Raw genomic sequence first — 23,463 nt, forward strand, 5'->3', positions numbered from 1 at the left:
TCGTAATTGTGAGTACGTTTCATGCATCCAGGAATGTCTAATCAGGCGTTGGAATACGCGCTGCAGAGTGGAAACAGTGACAGCACCCTAAGAGTACGATAAGCAAAGTAGTTTATAGAGGATGCTGGGTGTAACAGTTATATAGAGGTGGAATGATTACCACAAGACAGAAAACTTTGGGGGCGCCATCAAACTAATGTGAAGACTGATGACACAGAAATTGTTTTCACTGCACTTTCCAAAAAGATAACATTCACTTTTGTACTACTTACGAAACTGAAGCACGTACAGGGTGTTCCAAGAGGAATGGTCAACATTCAGCAATATTAAAAAGTGTGGATAAAAATCCTAGGTCAAGATCGATAGACTTCCTTTATTGATTACTACTTCCAGTTGAATGACACGCCATACTCAGATCTAAAATACAGAAAATTGCATAAAACAGGTGAACAGTAACATTATACATTTTATTTTTAAACTTTCGCTCTATGATACATACCAATAAAATTTATTACATTTTTCCGTGTGTATCGGCCACCAGGTATTACATATCATGAAAATCTTTTGAATCGCTTTTGTTGTCATATAAACACTAAAAAAATTTGTAGATCACCACAATAATAAAGACATAAAAAGCAGTTTTAGTAAGTGCTGCAAAGCTATAACCTTATCTAAAGTAAGTCATGGTTACATAATGTACGGCGTTAACATGTATTTGTCGCCAGTGGTCATATTTACACCCTCGTCTTTAAATGCTGGGTGAAAATATATATATACTGAAGCGCCAAAGAAATTGGTATAGGCATGCATACTCAAATACAGAGATATGTAAACAGGCAGAATACGGCGCCGCGGTCAGCAACGCCTACATAAGAGAACAAGTGTCTGGTGGAGTTGTTAGATCGATTACTACTATTACACTGACAGGTTATCAATGTTTACGTGAATTTCAACGGGCCGTTAGCCGGCCGAAGTGGCCGTGCGGTTAAAGGCGCTGCAGTCTGGAACCGCGAGACCGCTACGGTCGCAGGTTCGAATCCTGCCTCGGGCATGGATGTTTGTGATGTCCTTAGGTTAGTTAGGTTTAACTAGTTCTAAGTTCTAGGGGACTAATGACCTCAGCAGTTGAGTCCCATAGTGCTCAGAGCCATTTGAACCATTTGAACGGGCCGTTATAGTCGGTGCCCGAGCGGTGGGACACATCATCTCTGAGGTAGAGGTAGCGATGACGTGAGGATTTTCCCGTACGACCATTTCACGAGTGTACCGTGGATATGAGGAATCCGGTAAAACATCAAATCTACTACGTAGCTGTGGCCGGAAAAAGATCCTGCAAGAACGGGGCCAAGAGAATCGTTCAACGTGACAGAAGTGCAATCCTTCCGCAAATTGCTGCAGATTTCAATGCTGGGCCATCAACAAATGTCAGCGTGCGAACCATGCAACGAAACATCATTCATATGGTCTTTGGTAACCGAGGGTCCACTCGTGTACCCTTGATGACTACACTGCACAAAGCTTTACGCCTCGCCCGGGCCCGTCAACAGCGACATTAGACTGTTGATGACTGGAAAGATATTGCCTGCTCGAACGAGTCTCGTTTGAAATTGTAACGCGCGGATGGACGTGTACAGCTATGGAGGCAACCTTATGAATCCATGGACCCTGCATGTCAGCAGGGAACTGATCAAGTTGGTGGAGGCTCTGTAATGGTATGGGGCGTGTGCGATCGGGTGATATGCGACTCCTGATACGTCTAGATATGACTCTGACAGGTGACACGTACGTAAGCATCATGTCTGATCACCTGCGTCCATTCATGTCTATTCTGCATTCCGACGGACTTCGGCAAATTCAGCAGGACAATGCGACACCACACACGTCCAGATTTACTAAAGCGTTGCTCCAGGAACATTCTCCTGAGTTTAAACACTTCCGCTGCCCACCAAACTCCCCAGATATGAACATTATCGAGCATATCTGGCATGCCTTGCAACGTGCTGTTCAGAAGAGATCTCCACCCCATGGTACTCTTACAGATTTATGGACCGCCCTGCAGGATTCATGGTGTCATTTCCCTCCAGCACTACTTCAGACATTAGTCGAATCCATACCACGTCCTGTTGGGGCAATTCTGCGTGCTCGCGGGGGCCCTACAAGATGTCAGGCAGATGTACCTGTTGGTTTGGCTCTTCAGTCTACATCATTCGCAACGCTACAGGAACAAGGAAACAGCAGTATTACAGCTGCCAAATACATGACCGCATTGCTATACGAAAACGATAACTGCAAGACGACACTATAACCAACCAAGTTTTACAAAAATGGTACTTTTATAATGATACATAGTATTATCTAATAGATTTATGTTGTATGAAATGTAAGGAACGATGTTCAGTTTCTACAGTCTGTAGTATAGTAACCAAACACCGAATGTAAGCAGTTCGTAAAGTAATACAATACCAGGACATCCTAAAACAATGGAATTAATAAGGTAACAACTGAAAGCAGTGCAACGTCTTAAGACACAAGAAGTATGTACTGCGCCAATGATAAAAAGAAATTAAGATATATAACAGGAATTATTCAAAGCAAAACTGTCTAGTAAACACGGGCTCTAAAATACATGGCTTAAGGGCTATGAGCACTTCTTCATCTACGATACGAAACAAAGTCTTCTGCTGCAAGCACTTAGCTTTCCATATTTTGGGAGGAGGTAGGAAGACCAAACCAAGAAAAATTATCAGGGAAATATGGTCTCTAAAATGCATGCCTTAAGTGCTGAGAGGACTTGTAAGTAAAAGAGATGTGTTTCACGGTAGCAAAGATGAATAATTGCGAATAGTTCTTAAGATGTGAACCTTGGAGGCCATGTTTACTGGTCTTTTTTTGTTTTGTTTTGGTCCATTCTACTAACTTGCAAAGTTTGGCAAGCAAAGAACTGTCAGTAAGACAGTATCAAAGATGGAGACGTGGTCACAGTTCTTAATGTATGTATTTCAGAGCCATGTTTACTAGACTATTTTGCTTCGAATAATTAATCTTTCCTGTCATATCCTTGAATCTGCTTATTCCTTCTGGGACACCCCGTATCTTCATAGTCACTATGAAGATATGAAGAGTATTTAGGGGTTGTGTCAACTGCTTCCGTAACCGGCAGTACCAGGGTAGTTGGTCGAGTTCTGGTTAATAGAAAAGTTCCTGATCGCAATTACCAGTATTGGCATATAGTCCCATCCATCTTTTGCGAAATATCTCTCCATTTCTCTTCTGCTGGATGGGTATTTCTCATAACCTTAGTCGTTCCTTATAAATTCCTTACAAAAGGTTTGTCCAGTTCTGTGTCTATTGCAGAATTTAACATACTGGTCGTTGTGTTATACCTTAAGTCCTAAGTCTATCTAATAGAGTATCGATCCTCCACTTTCCGCACTAATTTCGTATCTGCCTCCAGTATGTTTTATTTTCCTTAAGAGGGCGTCCAGTTTTCACAGACGCTGTCAGGAATTTTATAGTGTGTTCTAGTCTCTTTCTCACGTGTAGCACTTATACTTAAATCCAGTTCAAGCCAACTAGAGATGGAAAATGGAGATGCGAAGAAGGAGATGTTTCTGGACATCATTTATTAAGGAATCTGTGGAAATATCTTTGGCAGAAGATCTTGTTAGTCGTGATACCGACTTTGAAGTTGATGAGACATGGAACCTGGTGATTTCTTAAAGTTCTTGATAAAGACAATATTTAACGCTAATGTTAATTTTAACATTTGTTATGTTAATTTTAACATTTTGACCACTGAATTTTAAGTCGGCAGATGCGCAATTCGACAGAGGACGTGCATTCAGTATCACATTTCGCATGCGCCTATGCGCTTCAGATGGAACAACATTGACAGTTGATACTAAATTCGCCAGAGGGCTCCCACGCAGCTAAGGACTATGCTGATTATCTACCACGCCAGTTTTTGATATAAAGTCAGCGAGGTGCACCAACAGCCTCCAGTGTAATACTCACGCGAAGACGGCTGATAGGTTGTCAGCCGAAATATCGTGGTAATCAGGCTGCAAGCGCGAAACCTCAGGAAATATTCATTACGTCGGAAAACTTATAGAATCACAACCTGTGATTCTAACACAATGTTCTCTTAATGAGTGGATTAAACTTTCTGTTGGAGCAGTGTCTGGACGTGGAGCACAATACAATTAAGGTATGAATGTCTTGCACTATCCGATCTCGTTTACACCAGGATTTTCACGTTATTTGTTCCAACTCCAGTATGTAGGCCTACCATCCGGAGCCACTGTGATCCTGTTTCCTCGGAGACACTCCCTCCACCTTTCGTCAAGCATCTACTCTATGATGTCGGAAAGGTATAAACATTCCGCCGGTGTCCATTTGCGAATCTGGGAGCAGCAGGCATTCTCAGAAGGCTCGCCGTGTTTGGGAGCTGTAGCCTACGTGAGGTTGTCAGAGGCAGACGTGCGGAGCAAGGCTACCGCTCTTGGCGCCGGACACCCTCCGAGTTGTTTGCCGGGCCTGTGGGCGCGACCGGGCGGCGCCTGCCTGTGCAGACGCCGCCTCCCCACAAACAACCAGCGTGGTTATTGTTACCACTACCCACTACTATACTGGTAGTCAAGGGTAACTCTACCGTACCCATCTGTAGCCGTGGGTCCACGTGCCAAGATGCATATTTTATTTTATTAGAGAACTACCTGTACCTGTCGATGCTTTGTTGTGGTTCAGTCTGCTTAAATAGAAAAGAAAGAAAAAAAAGCACACTCTTCTGATACGAAATGAATATACAGCCTAATTTCATTCTCTGTCTCTTTCTATCTCCTCCTACCCCCTTCTTTCTCTATCACCTCCTCCTTTTCTCTCTCTCTCTCTCTGTCCATCACCTCATCCCCCTTTACCTCCTCCTTCCCTCTCTCTCACTGACCATCACCTCATCCCCCTTTCTCTGTCCATCTTCTCCTCCCCTCCTCTCTCTCATCTCCTCCTGCCTTCTCACTCTCTCCCTCTCTCAGTCCATCACTTCCTCACCCCTTTCTCTGTCCATCTTCCCCTTCTCCTCTCGTCACCTCCTCGTGCCTCCTGTCCACCATATCCTTCTTATTTTCTATCTGTATTTCCTCTCACCGATCCTCTTTCCCCTTTCTCCCTGACCTTGAGTGTTATTGTAAATTCAGATTCTGTAATAATATTCTATTCATAAACAAGTAAGCCATACATACAAATTTCCTGCTTGCTAACAATGTTTCACTATTGTATATTTTATATACATATCTATACATTAAAACGTATATAATGTATCTGTGTCTAAACGGTTATCATGGTGAAAGGCTACAGTACCACCCGACATTGAAAATAGGTACAACATACTTCATTATTTTTGTCAGAACAACACATTTTTTTGTAAAATAACTCAATTTCAATTAATACAGCGAAGCCGGATACCAGTGTGGGAAAGAATGACAATTTATTTATTTAATTGATCACATGTGCACTCCCACAAAATAAATCCCTACATCCAGTTTGGTGAGATCTGTGAAATGAATGAGTGTATGGTCGTCTGCTAACTGCAGATAGTGAATGTGAATAGATGATCAGCTTTGAGACGATCCTTTGGCCACCTTTGGTGGGACCAAAAAGATGAAATTTACCTGAGCTTTGAGCGCCTGAAATGTGGCTGACCAATACGGTAGCAAGGTGCTCCCCCACTTGGGCAGAGGTGCGAGAGGACCTGAAGAACGGCCACGTTTCAGCACTCTGCCGCTGGATCTTGTGCTGTTAAGACCTGTCTTAGGTGTGTTCCGTAAAGACAAAAGAGTGGAGACAAGGTATGCATGTGGAATATTTAAGAGTAGTTTGAAATAACAATTTCTCTATTTCAGGAACTTTTGTGGGGAGAATTAAATGACGGGCAGGTAATATTAATGGGATCGTAGTAATCTTCGGAAGTGACCAACGGTCACAATGAAACCACGTGTAGCAATAAGTTGAAATACTTCCATGTGCTTAAGTTAAGCTGAATTACTAGCGTGTGTACAATAAGTTGAAATATTTAGGAAATGGCGTGTGCAGGACTTGAAATTAGAGACGAATACTTCCACGTGGTGAGTACTGTGTGAGTCTCAATCTGTGTATGAGACAAAGGATAAAGAGAAGTACTCGTCCATGGTATCAGTTGAGGACTCGCGTGTGTGATGAATATGTTCTTAATATTACTTTGCGTGTTATTTTTCCGCGTGACGCTTGATTCAAACTATAATACTCTGAGAGAGAAGCAAGGTGAGTCAGCCGTCTATCCAGCAACGCCACTTGGCTTGCATTGCACAGGAAGACGTGCATATATCTCCAGAACTCATAGTAGGAAAGTAGAATTACGAAGTGGGGCAGTGTTGTGTGAAACTGGGATAAATATTAATTGAAGTGGGAAAGCTGAAAGTGATAATGTTGTGACTATTCCCTGTGTTGTATTTCATGTTGTAGTGTGGTGTATGTCATGTAATTTAAGTATGTGTGGCTTGCATGGGAGAATAGCAAGGTAGTTTCAGAGGTAGTGGGTTATGCGTTTTCCTTTTGTACCGCTCGGTCTGGAGGAAAGTTTCGTGATGATGGTTGTGAGAGTCGAAGTGCGAGATATAGCAAAAGATCCACCATCCTATCCAGAAAGTGCATTGTAGCGTTAAATAATTACGAGACCATAAGGTAGAGAATCACCAATGTAAAGCCATGCCCACTGGGCGGAATTTCTCATGTGTTATTGTTGTAGGTTATAGAATTTCTGTGTTTAGGTTATAGAATTTATTGGAATAAATAAGATAGTGAAAAGAAAAAGATTGGTGGCATTTTCCTTCGAATTGTATGTTGTCATGATATCCAGAATTTATAATGCGTGCGCCACTCACATTCAGTGCGATGGCCACGTGTTGATAAAAGCCGTTAAATAAAAAATTAAAAAAAATGTGGTATTGCCAGCGCGTAGTGAAGTCAGAGTTCTGTAAATTACTGATAGTCAGAAGTGCGTTTCCGTTGCCTATTATTCATATAGGAGGATAATTGGTAACTTAATTGTGAGTACGAGAGTTCATGTTACTCGATAAATAAGAATGAATCCACTCGCTTGGCAGACCACTCATCTTGCAAGCCTGGCTGCTTGGTGCCACAGTATGAGCAAGGCATGTGGGTGCCTCTGAATAGTAACGTGTAACAATCAGAAGAAAATAGGAGAAAATACATTTACATGTTGGTGGTAACAATATCTTCCCTTTAGATATTACATCTACATATTTACCTGCCAGGTTAGCCGAGAGCGCTAACGCGCTGTTTCCTGGACTCACGTAGGCGCGCTGGCCCCGGATCGAATCTGCCTGGCGGACTGACTATGAGGACCAGTGTGCTGGCCAGACAGGATGAGGTTTTTGTTCGGTTTTCCACATCCCACTTGGTGAATACCGGGCTGTTCCCCAAGTCCGCCTCAGTTACACGATTCGCAGACATCTGAAACATTATCGCACTATTTCATGAATTACACTAGACATAGACAGCTGTGGTACACTGAGTCCGACCTGGGGGGTATGGGGTGGTGGCAGGAAGGCCATCTGGCCACCCTTTCAATTAACCACGCCAAATCCGATCGCAACCCCGCGAAAACTGCGGAATAACACACAAGCGAAAGAAGAAGAAGAAGATTACATGTGCATATTTATATATTATTTTTAAATAGCAAAATACACATATAATAAAGAATTAGGTACCTTAAAACACTCCGTATTAGAATTCAACGTTGTGTCAAAATTTCAAAGTAGTAGGTCAAGAACTTTCGGAGGTACACGATTCTGAACAAATGAACATTTACATTTTTATTTATTTAGATTACGTTTTAAAGTAAAATAAGAAATAAACCTCAGCTTCAGACTTTCTGACTCCCCGAAACTATAATGGTACAGAAATTACGTACCGTCACTCCCACAACACAGGTAAAATTTTGGGGCAGGCTAATTTTAGTGCAACGCCTTTCAGGCTATAATTACTGTTGGTCATCAGGCTAGCGCTGTCCGCAAAAGACTCTTGTGGGTTGTATTTTTCCCTTTCAACATGTGGTTTTCACATCTCAGATAGTTGTTCCCATAATTACTACGGTTGTGTGAAATCAATATTAAAGACACGGTCACGTATTCTTTCCTTCACACAGGTGCATGGTTCGTGCAAGGGCCATCCAAAACCTTCTTCGCTGCAGCGTATATGCAACGTAGCGCCACTCCGATGCGGGTATATAAACATCGACGTCTAGGTAAGGGATCATTGTAACGTGCAGTAAATGCGGAAACGTCAACTACGACGGCCTTATTCACAAGGTCCAAAGAGGAGCAGCGTGCTACTGAAGGACAAACACTTAGACATCCATTGGACAATGAAGAATGTGTATGGGGCAGCATGTCTACACGAAACCACAGCTGTATAATGGTGGTGCTGTTCGCGACAAGGGGTGCTGGTGCGGTGCTTTATGATAAACGCACATCCCTATATATCGTAACGCAGAAGTTATACCAACTCAAGTGGGAGACACTCGCACTCGCCCTATAGTCCTGAATCTTCCGAAGCGATTATCATACCTTCGATACCTTAAAAAAAAAACCCGTTGTAAGGTCGTAAATTCCTGTCGGACGAGGATGTGGAGCAGTCAGTTACAGAGTTCTTCACGCAGCAGGATACAGTGTTCCGCCAAACAGGTATCATCAACCTGGTGCTTCGGTGCGATGGGTGGCTCAATGGTCACGACGATTTTACCTGTCTGACGTACCTATGTCGGACCGTCCGGCATTCGAAAGGAAATTTTTTGATCGTGCCTTATTTGATGTTGTAGGGTTACACGGTGTAACTAGCAGAGGCATCTCAAGGGGATGAAATTATCTGATAACTAAATCATGAAATGATATCTAAAACATAAAACGGCTTACGTAGGAACATAACTCCTATTATTTTTAGTACGACGGTGCTGCTACGTAATGCTTGTTACGTGTTGCGCTCGACCATGTAATTTCTGAGGACGCTCTCGTTGGGTGAGTGAGACATGTCGATATAAAGGAAAAGTTACATGTGACGTGCGGCTGCTCTGTTTGCTGCGCAGAACGACAGGTGATATTTGAAGTGCACAGGTAGCATTAACAACTGTTTGTTTATGAACTAATGAACAGAAGAGCCTCTGCGAACGAATGTTCACACTACGTTACTGCAAATTTCACCCTACGTGAACCGTGGAGCTTGCCGCTGGTGGGGTGGCTTGCGTGTCTCATCGATGCAGACAGAAGTACCGCAGGTGCAACCACAACGGAGGGGTATCTGTTGAGATGCCAGACCAACGTGTGCTTCCTGGAGAGGGACAGCACCATTTTCAGCAGTCTGGATGATTGACTCATCTAGCTCTGTAACATCAACTGGTACTGCGAACTGCGGAAGGCAATGGGAAACCACAGCCGTAATTTTTACCGAGTCCATGCAGCTCTGCTGTACTGATGACGGCATATTCTTGGGTAAAATATTCCGCAGGTAAAATACACCCCATTAGGATCACCGGACAAGGACTTGTGAAAGCACTGTTGTAGCAAAGATAGACACAAAGCTAACATCCATCACAATAGTACAAGTTTATGCGCTCCGCAGATAAGAAGACATCGAAGAATGTATGACGCGGTAAAAGAAACTATTCAGATAGTTAAAGGAGACAAAAAATTTTAATTGTGATGCGGGACTGGAATTCGATGGCAGGAAAAGGAAGAGACGGAAATAGGTGAAAATGGGCTGGGGGACAGGAGTTAAAGATGAAGCTGCCTGGTAGTATTTTACGAAGAGCATAATTTAATCATCACTAACACTTGGTTTATGGAAGAACGTTATATACGTGGAAGAAACATGGACACACCGGAACGTTTCAGATAGATTATACAGTATAATGGTAAGACAGAGATTTTGGAACCAGATATTAAATTATATGACTTTTCTGGGGCAGACGTGGGCTCTGAGCTTTATTTATTGGTTATGAACCGTAGATTAAAAGCAAACAAATTTCAAAAAGGCTAGAAATTAAGGAGATGGGATCTGCATAAGTTGAAATAACCAGAAGTGGTTGAGAGTTTCAGAGGGAGCATTATGTAACGATTGACTATAGAAGTAGAAGACGAATGGATAGCTTTGAGAGATGAAATGGTGAAGGCATCAGAGGATAAAATGAGTAAAAAGACAGGGCCTAGTAGAATTCCTTGGATAACAAAGGAGATATTGAATTCAATTGATAGAAGGAGAAAACATAAAAATGATGCAGGCGAAAGGCAACACAAACATGTAAAAAATGAGATTGGCAGGAAGTGCAAAATAGAACAGGAATGGCTAGAGGACAAATGTAAGGATATAGAAGAAAGTTTAACTAAGGAAAATATAGATGCCGCCTACAGGAAAATTAAAGAGATTTATGGAGAAAAGAGAAGCAGCTGTATGATTATCAAGAGCCCAGGTGTGAAACCAATCCTAAGCAAAGAAAGGAAAGCTGAAAGGTGGAAGGTCTAAAATATTATCGAACTGTCAGTTTAACAAGTCATGGTTGCAAATTTTTTTTGAAACTTTGTGGAAAGGTCTTATGGGACCAAACTGCTAAGGTCATCGGTCCCTAAGCCTACACACTACTTAATCCAGCTCAAAACTAACTTACGCTATGGAGACCACACACACCCATGCCCAAGGGAGGCCTCGAACCTCCGACGGAGGGAGTCGTAGCTTGTAAAATACTAACACGAATTATTTACAGAAGAATGAAAAAACTGGTTGTAGCCGACCTCACGGAAGATGAGTTTGGATTTGGGAGAAATGTAGGAACACATGGGGCAGTAATGAACCTACAACTTATCTTAGAAGATAGGTAAAGAAAAGCAAACTTACGTTTACAATATTTGAAAACTTAGAGAAAGGTTTAGTCAATGTTGAGTGGTATATGCTCTTTGAAATTCTAAAGGTAGCAGGGGTAAAATACAGGGAGCGAAAGGCTATTTGCAGGTTGTACAGAAACCAGACAGCATTTATAAGAGTCGACGGATATGAAAAGGAAGCAGTGGTGGTGAAGGGAGTGAAACAGGTTTGTACCCTATCCATGATGTTCTCAATCTGTACTTTGATCAAGCATAAAGGAAATGAAAGAAAAATTAGATTTCAGGAAGAGAAAATACACACATCAAAAGAAGTTTTGTATCACCCCAGTTCCCAGAACTCCTGAAGGCAGACGTTGTCTGTGGGTATTGTATCACAGACACAGTCCCTTTGACTGTTCAAAGATGTCACTAAACCCGCCCAAAAATGGAAACAAGCATGCATGACCAGCGCCTGTTAGACGGAGGGGGTCCGAAAGCCTATCAGTTCCAGCCATTCCACCAGGAAGGAGGTACACGGCTCCTGTTGTCTGTAGTTCAAACATGTCTAGTCGGTCAATATCGCGGTTCGATCGCGTCCGCAGTGTTACTTTGTGCCAGGAAGGGCTCTCAGCAAGGGAAGTGTACAGGCGTCTCGGAGTGAACCAAAGCGATGTTGTTCGGATGGAGGTGATACAGAGAGACAGGAGCTGTCGATGACATGCCTCGCTCAGGTCGCCCAAGGTCTACTAATGCTGAGGATGACTGCTACCTACGGGTTATGGCTCGGAGGAACCCTGACAGCAATGACACCATGTTGAATAATGCTTTTCGTGCAGCCACAGGACGTCGCGTTACGACTCAAACTGTGCGCAGTAGGCTACATGATGCGCAACTTCACTCCAGACGTCCATGGTGAGGTCCATCTTCGCAACCACAATGCAGCGCGGTACAGAGGGGTTCAACAACATGACAAATGGACTGGTTAGGACAGGCATCACGTTCTCTTCACCGATGAGTGTCGCATATGGCTTCAGTCAGACAATCGTCGGAGACTTGTTTGGGGGCAACCCGGTCATTCTGAATGCCTTAGATACACTGTCCAGCGAGTGCAGCAAGGTGGAGGTTCCCTGATGTTTTGGGGCCGACGTACGCCGCTGGTGGTCACGCAAGGTGCCGTAACGGCTGTACGATACGTGAATGCCATCCTCCGACCGATAGTGCAACCGTATCGGCAGCATATTGGCGAGGCATTCGTCTTCATGGACGATAATTCGCACCCCCATCGTGCACATCTTGTGAATGAGTTCCTTGATGATAACGACATCGCTCGACTAAAGTGGCCAGCAAGTCCTCCAGACATGAACCCTATAGAACACGCCTGGGATAGATTGGAAAGGGCTGTTTATGGACGACGTGACCCACCAACCACTCTGTGGGATCTACGTGGAATCGCCGTTGTAGAGTGGGACAATCTGGACCAACAGTGCCTTCATGAACTTGTGGATAGTATGCCACGACGAATACAGCCATACATCAGTGCAAGGGGACGTGCTACTGGGTATTAGAGGTATCGGTGTGTACAGCAATCTGGACCACCATCCCGAAGGTCTTGCTGTATGGTGGTACAACATGCAATGTGTCGTTTTCTTGAGAAATAAAAAGGGTGGGAATGATGTTTATGTTGACCTCTATTCCAGTTTTGTGTACAGGTTCCAGAACTCTCAGAACCGAAGTGTTGCAAAACCTTTTATTGGAGTGTGTAAAAAAGCTAGGTTTTTACCGATAACATTGTTATTCTGTGAGACACCAAAGAGCTTGAAGAGCAGTGTCTTGAATGATATAAGATGAAAATCGACAAAAGTGGAATGTAGTTTAATTAAATCAGGTGATGCTGAAGGAGTTAAATTAGGAAACCAGAGTGTAAAAGTAATAGATAAGTTTTTTTATTTGGTCAGCAAAGTAGCTGTTGATGGCCGAAATAGGGAGGATACAAAATGTAGACTAGCAACGGCAAGAAAAGCGTTTCTAGAGGAACGAAATTTGTTAAAATCGAATATAACTTTAAGTGTTAGGGAGTCTTTTCTGAAAGTATTTTTATGGAGTATAGCCATGTATAGAATTGATACACGGATCATTAAAAGTTTATACAAGGAGAGAATAAATGCTTTTTAAACGTGGTGATGCAGAAGAATGCTGTAGCTTACATGGGTAGATCACGTAACTAATGAGGAAGTACTGAACAGAATTGGGGAGAAAAGAAATGCGTGTCAAACCAGTCGTATGCAGAGGGGTCAAAATTAACTGGATTCTGAAACTTTGTAGCAGTAACTCGCTCGGAATGGTCGTCTGAACAGTAGGGCAAAAGACCACAACAGCAACAACTGCAAACTGAAATGATAGACCTTGATGCTGCCTGAAGGGTACTCACAATAACGAAGTCCATGAAAGCCGCAGCAGCCGACGAGTCTGAGGGTGTTGAGGGTGAATAGCGCTAGGACCCCGCGAACTGAGGGCTCGTGGGCAGCGTTGCACTCGAAATCCACTAACAGAATCTCTGGTAATCCATCAAGTGAAGGGGGACAGCAGACAGGCTTGAACTACTTGAGTAATGATAATAAAATCACCAGCTTCAATGGAATTCAACGTCGTTTATTCAAAGCATGCTAACAGTTTTGGCACTAAATGTTGTCATCTTCAGGCCCGAAGCATAACCTGCCATCCATAACCCCAATGACACATACCAACGAAGTCTTCAAATGGGAACAGATATCAAGCATGTACGCCAGCACGTGCAACGAGCAGAGTCGTGTGCAGCGGGGCCAAAATTAATTGGACTCTGTACCTCTGTAGCAGTAACGCGATCAGAATGGTCGTCTGACCAGTACGGCGAAAGACTGACAGATCTTGTGTAGTGTTTTCGTAACCATTGACATGTCAGAGAAATTGTGAGGCATCGGTCTGATGTGGCACTTTTCCTCATATTGTAATTACAAAGTCCTATCGGCTAAGACAAAAAGCGGACAATTTGGTTCTGACATTCCGAACTCCGCGATTTTCATTTATAATGAGTCGTTCCGCTGCCAACAAATTGCGAACTCGCAGTTTTCATTTTACTTTCTCATTCTGAGTCTACCTGATGTTATAAAAGAACAGACTTGCTGTCCAAAGACGCTTCTAAATAACAACTGTTCATTTCGTGGAAATTAAAAAAAAATTGTAAGCTGTAGCTTCCCACGATTGGAGGGAGCCAAACATTTGCCTTTCACATTGAGTTATATCGCAGGCTTCACAGCAGGGTGATGGAGGCAGACTGCGGCAGCACTAAAGCATCTTCTGTTGGCGTACGAGGTGAGAGTGGAATTTGTCATAGCGCTGTCTGTTGCCGTAAACAACGAGTCATTCATGGTAAGAACTCCGCAGCATTAAGCACTGAATTCATATCGGAAGAAAGAGAGATGGGATTAAAGTCAGATAACGTAGTCAGAAGTATTGAGTATAGCCCGTTGCCAGCGATGTGGAAGTCGTAGGATACTCTTAGCAGTGCCAGTTGTGTTGGCAGTTCGAGCGGCGCGGTCTATTGCCCGACGAATTTGTAACAGTTCTGAAGCGAATGCCGAGAAGTGTTTCCTTCACTTTAGAAATCGAGTTGAACTCACTAGGGCATAAGTCAGGGGAGTGCAGTAGGTGGTGTAGCACTTAGCACCCCCATCAGTCAAAGAAATTAGTAACAGTTTGCACTGTACGTGCTTGAGCATTGTCCTATAAAATGATGATCAGGTCCTGCAGAAAGTGTCATTACTTCTGTCTCTATGCTGTTCATTTTTGGAACACAACCTTTTTTTATGAGACCACCTTGTTTGTTCCACTTGTGCCAACTTCTCTATCAGAGCTCAGAGCTAGTACCAGCCTCGCGGGTGAACAAGTCACGCCTCACATGCTGCAGCAAGCTTGGCAAGATATCGATTTCAGAAAGATCGTGTGCCACATAAATAGTGGACCTCACTTTTAATCTGTTTAACTCTCTAGTCAAAAACTTGATGTATATTGTTATAAAATGAAACCAAAGCCATGTCTAAAGGCTAAATGAATAAATGAGTATGAGTTTTCAAACTTGTAAAGTCGTTTTTGATATACCTTATACACTGAAGCGCCAAAGAAACTGGCACAGTCATGTGTATTCAAATACAGAGACATGTAAACCGGCAGAATACGGCACTGCGGTCGGCAACGCCTATAGAAGACAACAAGTGTCTGGCGCAGTTGGAATGCTAATGCATGGTATCAATGTTTAAGTGAGCTTGAACGTCGTGTTACAATCGGCGTACGAGCGGTGGGACACAGCATATCCGAGGTATCGATGGTCGAGATTTTCCCGTACGATCATTTCAAGAGCGTACCGTGAATATCAGGAATCCGGTAAAACATCAAATCTCCGACATCGCTGGGGCCGGAAAAAGATCCTGCAAGAACGGGACCAACGACGATTGAAGAGTATCGTTCATTGTGACAGAAGTGTAAGCCTTCCGCAAATTGCTGCAGATATCAATGCTGGGCCATCAACAAGTGTCCGCGTGCGAACTATTCAACTAAATGGAGCCGAGGGCCGCTCGTGTACCCTTGATGCCTGCACGACACAAAGCTTTGCGCCTCGATGACTGGAAACATGTTGCCTGGTCGGACGTGTCTCGTTTCAAATTGTATCGAGCTCATGAATCCATGGACCGTGCATGTCAGCAGGGGAGCTAGTGGAGGCCCTGTAATGGTGTGGGGCGTGTGCAGTTGGAGTGATATAGGACCCATGATACATCTAGATACGACTCTGACGGGTGACACGTACGTAAGCATCCTGTCAGATCACCTGCATCCATTCATGTCCATCGTGCATTTCGACGGACTTGGGCAATTCCAGCAGGACAATGCGACCACCCACACGTTCAGAATGGCTCCAGGAATACTCTTCTGAGTTTAAACTCTTCCGCTGATCACCAAACCCTTCCAGACACGAACATTATTGAGCACATCTGCGATACCTTACAACGTGCTGCTCAGAAGAGATCTCCACCCCCTCATACTCTTACGGATTTTTGGACAGGCCTGTAGGATTCATAGTGTCAGTTTCACCCAGCACTACTTCAGACATTAGTCGAGTCCATGCCACGTCTTGTTGCGACACTCCTGCATGATCTCGGGGGCCCTACACGATGTTAGCCAGGTATACCAGTTTCTTTGGCTCATCAGTGTTTAACTCCTCCGTTCAGTAGATTAAGTTTACACATAGTTGGCAGAAGAGGGCACTAGAGAAAGGAAAAGTAAATGGTCACTTCAAATGTCAATATCTGCTGACGATAAAACGATACGTAATTGTCTGTCTTTGCAGTAAAGGGACACTCCCTCTTTCGAGCCGGCAGGTGGTTTCTGTGCCATGAATAGCAATGCACAAGACTCTTAATGTGTAATTAGTATTCTGGTTTTTCATTTCTGGCAGGATGTAATATTTTGCTTAACTTTAAAACTTGCTGTCACAGTGTCGTCTTTTCGACCCTGACTGTCAGCGTAGAATATCGCCGCCTCCTTGACACATTTCCAGTTGCCTTGAATGTGTCACGAAGTGTCATTTCAAGGCTTCGGCGATCGTACGAGGCACGGAAAAGCTCCGCCATGATAACCAGTTCACGACAGCACCGATATCGAGTCTTCGGTTTTTTAAAATGCATCGTTGTCTGCAAGATAATTTTCTCCTGGTTTCAGTAATGCCTCCGGAGATTCGTTCATGTTGCCCATGTGACTCTATGCTCTCTACGTCCAATGTCCTGGGACAATGAAATAATACGCTCGTTGCAGAGGAGACAAGCTCCAGTCTAGAGAATGATTTTGGTCGCACCTATATTTCGGCAAATAAAGAACATAGTAAAAGAGACCATTGTGACCATGGTGGACCTCGGTGTTGAACTCTTTTATGAAGGATGGACGTATAGAGCTTCTCATGGTGCTTCGTTGATGGCCACATTGGTAATGTAAAAAAGAGATTAGGTACTTTAACCGTACAGTGGATTTTTATGGGTGCTGATCCTAACGAGATTTATGGACATTACAAAGAAGTACACTACTGGCCATTAAAATTGCTACACCAAAAAGAAATGCAGATGATAAACGGGTACTTATTGGACAAATATACTATACTAGACCTGACATGTGATTACATTTTCACGCAGTTTGGGTGCATAGATCCTAAGAAAACAGTACCCAGAACAACCACCTCTGGCCGTAATAACGGCCTTGATACGCCTGGGCATAGAGTCAAGCAGAGCTTGGATGGCGTGTACAGGTACAGCTGCCCATGCAGCTTCAACACTATGCCACAGTTCATCAAGAGTAGTGACTGGCGTATTGTGACGAGCCAATTGCTCGGCCACCATTGACCAGACGTCTTCAATTGGTGAGAGATCTGGAGAATGTGCTGGCCAGAGCAGCAGTCGAACATTTTCTGTATCCAGAAAGGCCCGTACAGGACCTGCAACATGCGGTCGTGCATTATCCTGCTGAAATGTAGGGTTTCGCAAGGATCGAATGAAGGGTAGAGCCACGGGTCGTAATACATCTGAAATGTAACGTCCACTGTTCAAAGTGCCGTCAATGTGAACAAGAGGTGACCGAGACGTGTAACCAATGGCATCCCATACCATCACGCCGGGTGATACGCCAGTATGGCGATGACGAATACACGCTTCCAATGTGCGTTCACCGCAATGTCGCCAAGCACAGATGCGACCATCATGATCCTGTAAACAGAACCTGGATTCATCCGAAATAATGACGTTTTGCCATTCGTGCACCCAGGTTCGTCGTTGAGTACATCATCGCAGTCGGTCCTGCCAGTGATGCAGCGACAAGGGTAACCGCAGCCATGGTCTCCGAGCTGATAGTGCATGCTGCTACAAACGTCGTCCAACTGTTCGTGCAGATGGCTGTTGTTTTGCGAACGTCCCAATCTGTTGACTCAGGGATCGAGATGTGGCTGCACGATCCGTTACAGCCATGCGGATAAGATGCCTGTCATCTCGACTGCTAGTGATACGAGGCCGTTGGGATCCAGCATGGCGTTCCGTATTACCCACCTGAACCCATCGATTCCATATTTTGCTATCAGTCATTGGATCTCGACCAACGCGAGCAGCAATGTCGCGATACGATAAACCGCAATCGTGATAGGCTACAATCCGACCATTATCAAAGTCGGAAACGTGATGGTACGCATCTCTCCTCCTTCCACGAGGCATCACAACAACGTTTCACCAGGCAACGCCGGTCAACTGCTGTTTGTGTATGAGAAATCGGTTGGCAACTTTCCTCATGTCAGCACGTTGTAGGTGTCGCCACCGGCTCCAACCTTGTGTGGATGTTCTGTAAAGCTAATCATCTTCTTCCTGTCGGTTAAATGTCGCGTCTGTAGCACGTCATCTCCAAATGGTTCAAATGGCTCTGAGCACTATGGGACTTAACTTCTAAGGTCATCAGTCCCCTAGAACTTAGAATTACTTAAACCTAACTTACCTAAGGACATCACACACATCCATGCCCGAGGTAGGATTCGAACCCGCGACCGTAGCGGTACGTCATCTTCGTGGTATAGCAATTTTAATGGCCAGAGACCAATATAGTCGCTTACGTGGGTACCTCGAATTGAAATTCAAAGACTGGTCACTGATACAACTGGTCCTCGTGCACCTCCAACTGAAACCTGGAAAACCTGTTGTACTGTCGTAACAGTATCAGCGACGCAGCAGCTTACCGAGCCAGGAGTGTAAGGTCCACGATATGTTTCAATACTAACTTTAAACACTTTGCTCGCTTATCGTATGCTTACGAAGTTTCAGAAGAATCACTAAAATGTTTAGGAGTATCTGTACGAAGTTATTTGAAGTGGAATGACTACACAACATTAACTGCTGGTAAGGCAGATGCCAGTATGAGATTTATTGGAAGAATCCCCAGGGAATGCAGTTCCTCACCGAAGGAAATAGCTTACAAAGCACTCTTTGGACACATACTTGAATACTGCTCATCACTCTGGGATCTGTACCGGATAGGATTGATGGAGGAAGTAGAGAAGATCCAAAGAAGAGCAGCAAGTCTCATTACAGGTTCATTTAGTAGGTGCGAGGGCATAACAGAGATGCTCAGCTAACTCCAGTGGCAGGTGATTCGGGACAGGCGCTCCGTACCACGGCGTGTTTCACTTTTGAAATTCCGAGAGCTCACAGACACTGCTTCCCCCTACGTACATGTAGCGAAGAGACCGTGACTGTCAAAATAGGGATTCGAGACAACACACAAGCTTCCCAGTAATCGTTTTTCCCCGGAACCATTCGCGACTGGAACAGGAAAGGATGGAAGTGACACTGGAGGAACAAAGAATCCCTCCATCACACACTGTAAGGTGGCTTGGGACTATAGACGTAGATGTAGTAGATGCACAGAGAATACCGAAACGCGTTGGAGTACTTCATGGTCTTGACGCGGGACTCTTTTCTACTAAGTGAAGTACTAACGTACATTAATATACACTCCTGGAAATGGAAAAAAGAACACATTGACACCGGTGTGTCAGACCCACCATACTTGCTCCGGACACTGCGAGAGGGCTGTACAAGCAATGATCACACGCACGGCACAGCGGACACACCAGGAACCGCGGTGTTGGCCGTCGAATGGCGCCAGCTGCGCAGCATTTGTGCACCGCCGCCGTCAGTGTCAGCCAGTTTGCCGTGGCATACGGAGCTCCATCGCAGTCTTTAACACTGGTAGCATGCCGCGACAGCGTGGACGTAAACCGTATGTGCAGTTGACGGACTTTGAGCGAGGGCGTATAGTGGGCATGCGGGAGGCCGGGTGGACGTACCGCCGAATTGCTCAACACGTGGGGCGTGAGGTCTCCACAGTACATCGATGTTGTCGCCAGTGGTAGGCGGAAGGTGCACGTGCCCGTCGACCTGGGACCGGACCGCAGCGACGCACGGATGCACGCCAAGACCGTAGGATCCTACGCAGTGCCGTAGGGGACCGCACCGCCACTTCCCAGCAAATTAGGGACACTGTTGCTCCTGGGGTATCGGCGAGGACCATTCGCAACCGTCTCCATGAAGCTGGGCTACGGTCCCGCACACCGTTAGGCCGTCTTCCGCTCACGCCCCAACATCGTGCAGCCCGCCTCCAGTGGTGTCGCGACAGGCGTGAATGCAGGGACGAATGGAGACGTGTCGCCTTCAGCGATGAGAGTCCCTTCTGCCTTGGTGCCAATGATGGTCGTATGCGTGTTTGGCGCCGTGCAGGTGAGCGCCACAATCAGGACTGCATACGACCGAGGCACACAGGGCCAACACCCGGCATCATGGTGTGGGGAGCGATCTCCTACACTGGCCGTACACCACTGGTGATCGTCGAGGGGACACTGAATAGTGCACGGTACATCCAAACCGTCATCGAACCCATCGTTCTACCATTCCTAGACCGGCAAGGGAACTTGCTGTTCCAACAGGACAATGCACGTCCGCATGTATCCCGTGCCACCCAACGTGCTCTAGAAGGTGTAAGTCAACTACCCTGGCCAGCAAGATCTCCGGATCTGTCCCCCATTGAGCATGTTTGGGACTGGATGAAGCGTCGTCTCACGCGGTCTGCACGTCCAGCACGAACGCTGGTCCAACTGAGGCGCCAGGTGGAAATGGCATGGCAAGCCGTTCCACAGGACTACATCCAGCATCTCTACGATCGTCTCCATGGGAGAATAGCAGCCTGCATTGCTGCGAAAGGTGGATATACACTGTACTAGTGCCGACATTGTGCATGCTCTGTTGCCTGTGTCTATGTGCCTGTGGTTCTGTCAGTGTGATCATGTGATGTATCTGACCCCAGGAATGTGTCAATAAAGTTTCCCCTTCCTGGGACAATGAATTCACGGTGTTCTTATTTCAGTTTCCAGGAGTGTACATTGCGCAACAGAACTAAAGGACCACATTTTCGGAGCCCTGTAATTGCCTCCGACTACGATCTATAAATGTGAATTTTGCCTCAAAGAATCCTACAAAACTTCTCGATACTGGTGAAAAGGCGTGGCACGCGGAGCCGTCATCTTCGGGCTTGGCGACGCTTCAAACAGTGAGGTGCCGACACACGTGAAAAAAAAAAAAAAAGCCACAGCTCAGTTGTTCATGTGAGCTATAAGGGGGATTAATGACACCGTATTGTCATCAAATTTCGCCACAATTCTGCCCAACGCCACCGTGGATGTGGACGATGACAAGATCGTCAAAGCCCCTTACTGAAATTTCAAACCTTGTTTTGATGTCTGTGCAATGGAGGTCATAATCGCGACACCCAGCGTTGAAATCACGCTGATTTCTTATACCAAGTGTAGAAGTATGAAACAGGAATTTCTCTATAGATTGTGCTTGACGTCAGTGTAGGGCCCATGAGACCGCCTCTGCAATGCCATCTGCTTCCTGTAACGGCTGACGAGGAATGTCAACACACAGTAGCTCAAGTGCCACACATCGGTATCTGTTTCAAACCAGTAAACATGTCGGGTTTTGTGCCTAGGAATTACGATTTGCGGACAGCATTGATTTTCTGTTATCATTTGATGAAAACTGCTACAGAGTCGCATCGAGTGCTTGTCGAAGCTTTCAGACAACACGCTCTTGGGAAAACACAGTGTTTTGGGTGGTTCAAAAAATCCAGAAGTGATTATTTTGACGTGAGAAACGACGAGCACGGGAAACCACCGAAAAAGTTCGAATACAAAGAACTGCAGACCTTATTGGATGAACATGATACTCAAACTCAACAGGAACTCGCAGAACAATTTAATGTGACGCAGAAAGCCGTTTCTTTACGGTTGAAAGTTATAGCAAAGGTGCAGAAGGTGGGAAAATGCATTCCGCATGAACTGAGTGAGAGACAGCAAGCAACTAGAAAGACCGCTTGTGAAATGCTGCCCGCCACATGCAAAAGAAAGTCGTTTCTCCATATAGACATGTGATGAAAACTGTATCCTAAGCGTCGTAAATCATGGGTAAATCTAGTCAAATCATCGACATACACTGCAAGACCAAATCGCTTTGGAAAGAAGACAATGCTCTGTGTTTGGCTGCAAAATCTGGTGAAACCGTTAAAACTGATCGCTACCGACGGCAAATGATTGCTTTAAATCAAGCATTACGTAAAAAACGACCGAAATATAGAAAATGGCAACACAAAGCCATATTGCTCCAAGATAACGCCCCATTACACACAGGAAAACGGATGAGCGTAACGATCGAGGCGCTCAGTAGGGAAATATTAGGACATGCGGCTTATTCTCCTGACTTGGCTCCGTCCGATTGTCATCCATTTGCATCACTTGGACACGCTCTCGCTGAACAACGCTTCCATTCGTATGAAAATGTACTAAAATGGCTCGCTGACTTTTTTTTTTTTTTGACACGGCATTCATAGTCTGCTGGAGAGGTGGGAGAAGTGTATAAATAGCAATGAACGTTATTTTGAATAAAATATTGTTTATCAGTTTCAAACAACATACGTGTAATTATCGCTTCCAAATTACGATTTCGTACTTCTACGCCTGGTAGGTGGCCAAGAAAAACATTTCAGAATAGACACGAGAAGGCCGCACTGGGTGAAACAAAGGGCATCAATAAAACCACCCCTTTCCCATTTCGTGGTCGCAAACGACAGTTCGCAGTGTGACGAGTACCAGGAAGAAGTTCTAGACAACCTTTGACACTGCTGACATTCTCGGACGTTTCAACCCTTCTCCAAGGACACTGTGGGGCTGCATCACCACTGAATGTGATCTCACCCCTTTGGAGTGTAGCGTCACCGTAATTTTTGCTTTCATGAGAAGTGGGAACCACTACGGACCGTTCAAAGCCATTCGACGAAATTTGAACTTGATCCGATGCAGCAAAGGTTACTTATGGTTTTTCAGCCCTCTTGTTTCGAGCCCTCCTGTGACGTGAACACGGAAGTGTGTAACATTATCATGCGCATCAGTAAAACGGCAAAGGGTTCCTCTAAGACCTCCAGGTCGTCAAAAGCCTCGGTGGCACTCAAGAACCTTCGTTGGGTCCGCCAAAAATTTACCTGTCAGAAATGGCAGCTGCTATAGCGCTTGAGGATTAGGCAACACCTTCGCCACCGCTTCGGTAGCTTTTGCTACCTTCAGGCGCCAGAGCAGGATGAACCAGAATTGCAGTTTCTGTCAGGTACATTTATAATGTATTCAGCAAAGTTGCGTAGTTGGCAGCAAGAGTGTTGCCGAACTGGGGGGTCTTTTTAGAGGGACCCAATGCAGTATCAGTCAATCACATGTTAATGTTGCACTCCACCATTATCTCGCCACAGAGGGTGGAAAACAGGTGGACAGGAAAAGCGTCAATGCACTTTGCTGCCTTCGATCACGTTCACATTTCGTCGAATGGATTTGAACGAACCCTGGTGGTTCCAACCAGTACACAAGAGCAAAACGTGCAGTAGCACGGCACTCAAAATGACACTATCG

This window comes from Schistocerca americana, chromosome 2 (genome assembly GCF_021461395.2).
Source record: "Schistocerca americana isolate TAMUIC-IGC-003095 chromosome 2, iqSchAmer2.1, whole genome shotgun sequence".
In the NCBI taxonomy this organism is placed as follows: Eukaryota; Metazoa; Arthropoda; class Insecta; order Orthoptera; family Acrididae; genus Schistocerca; species Schistocerca americana.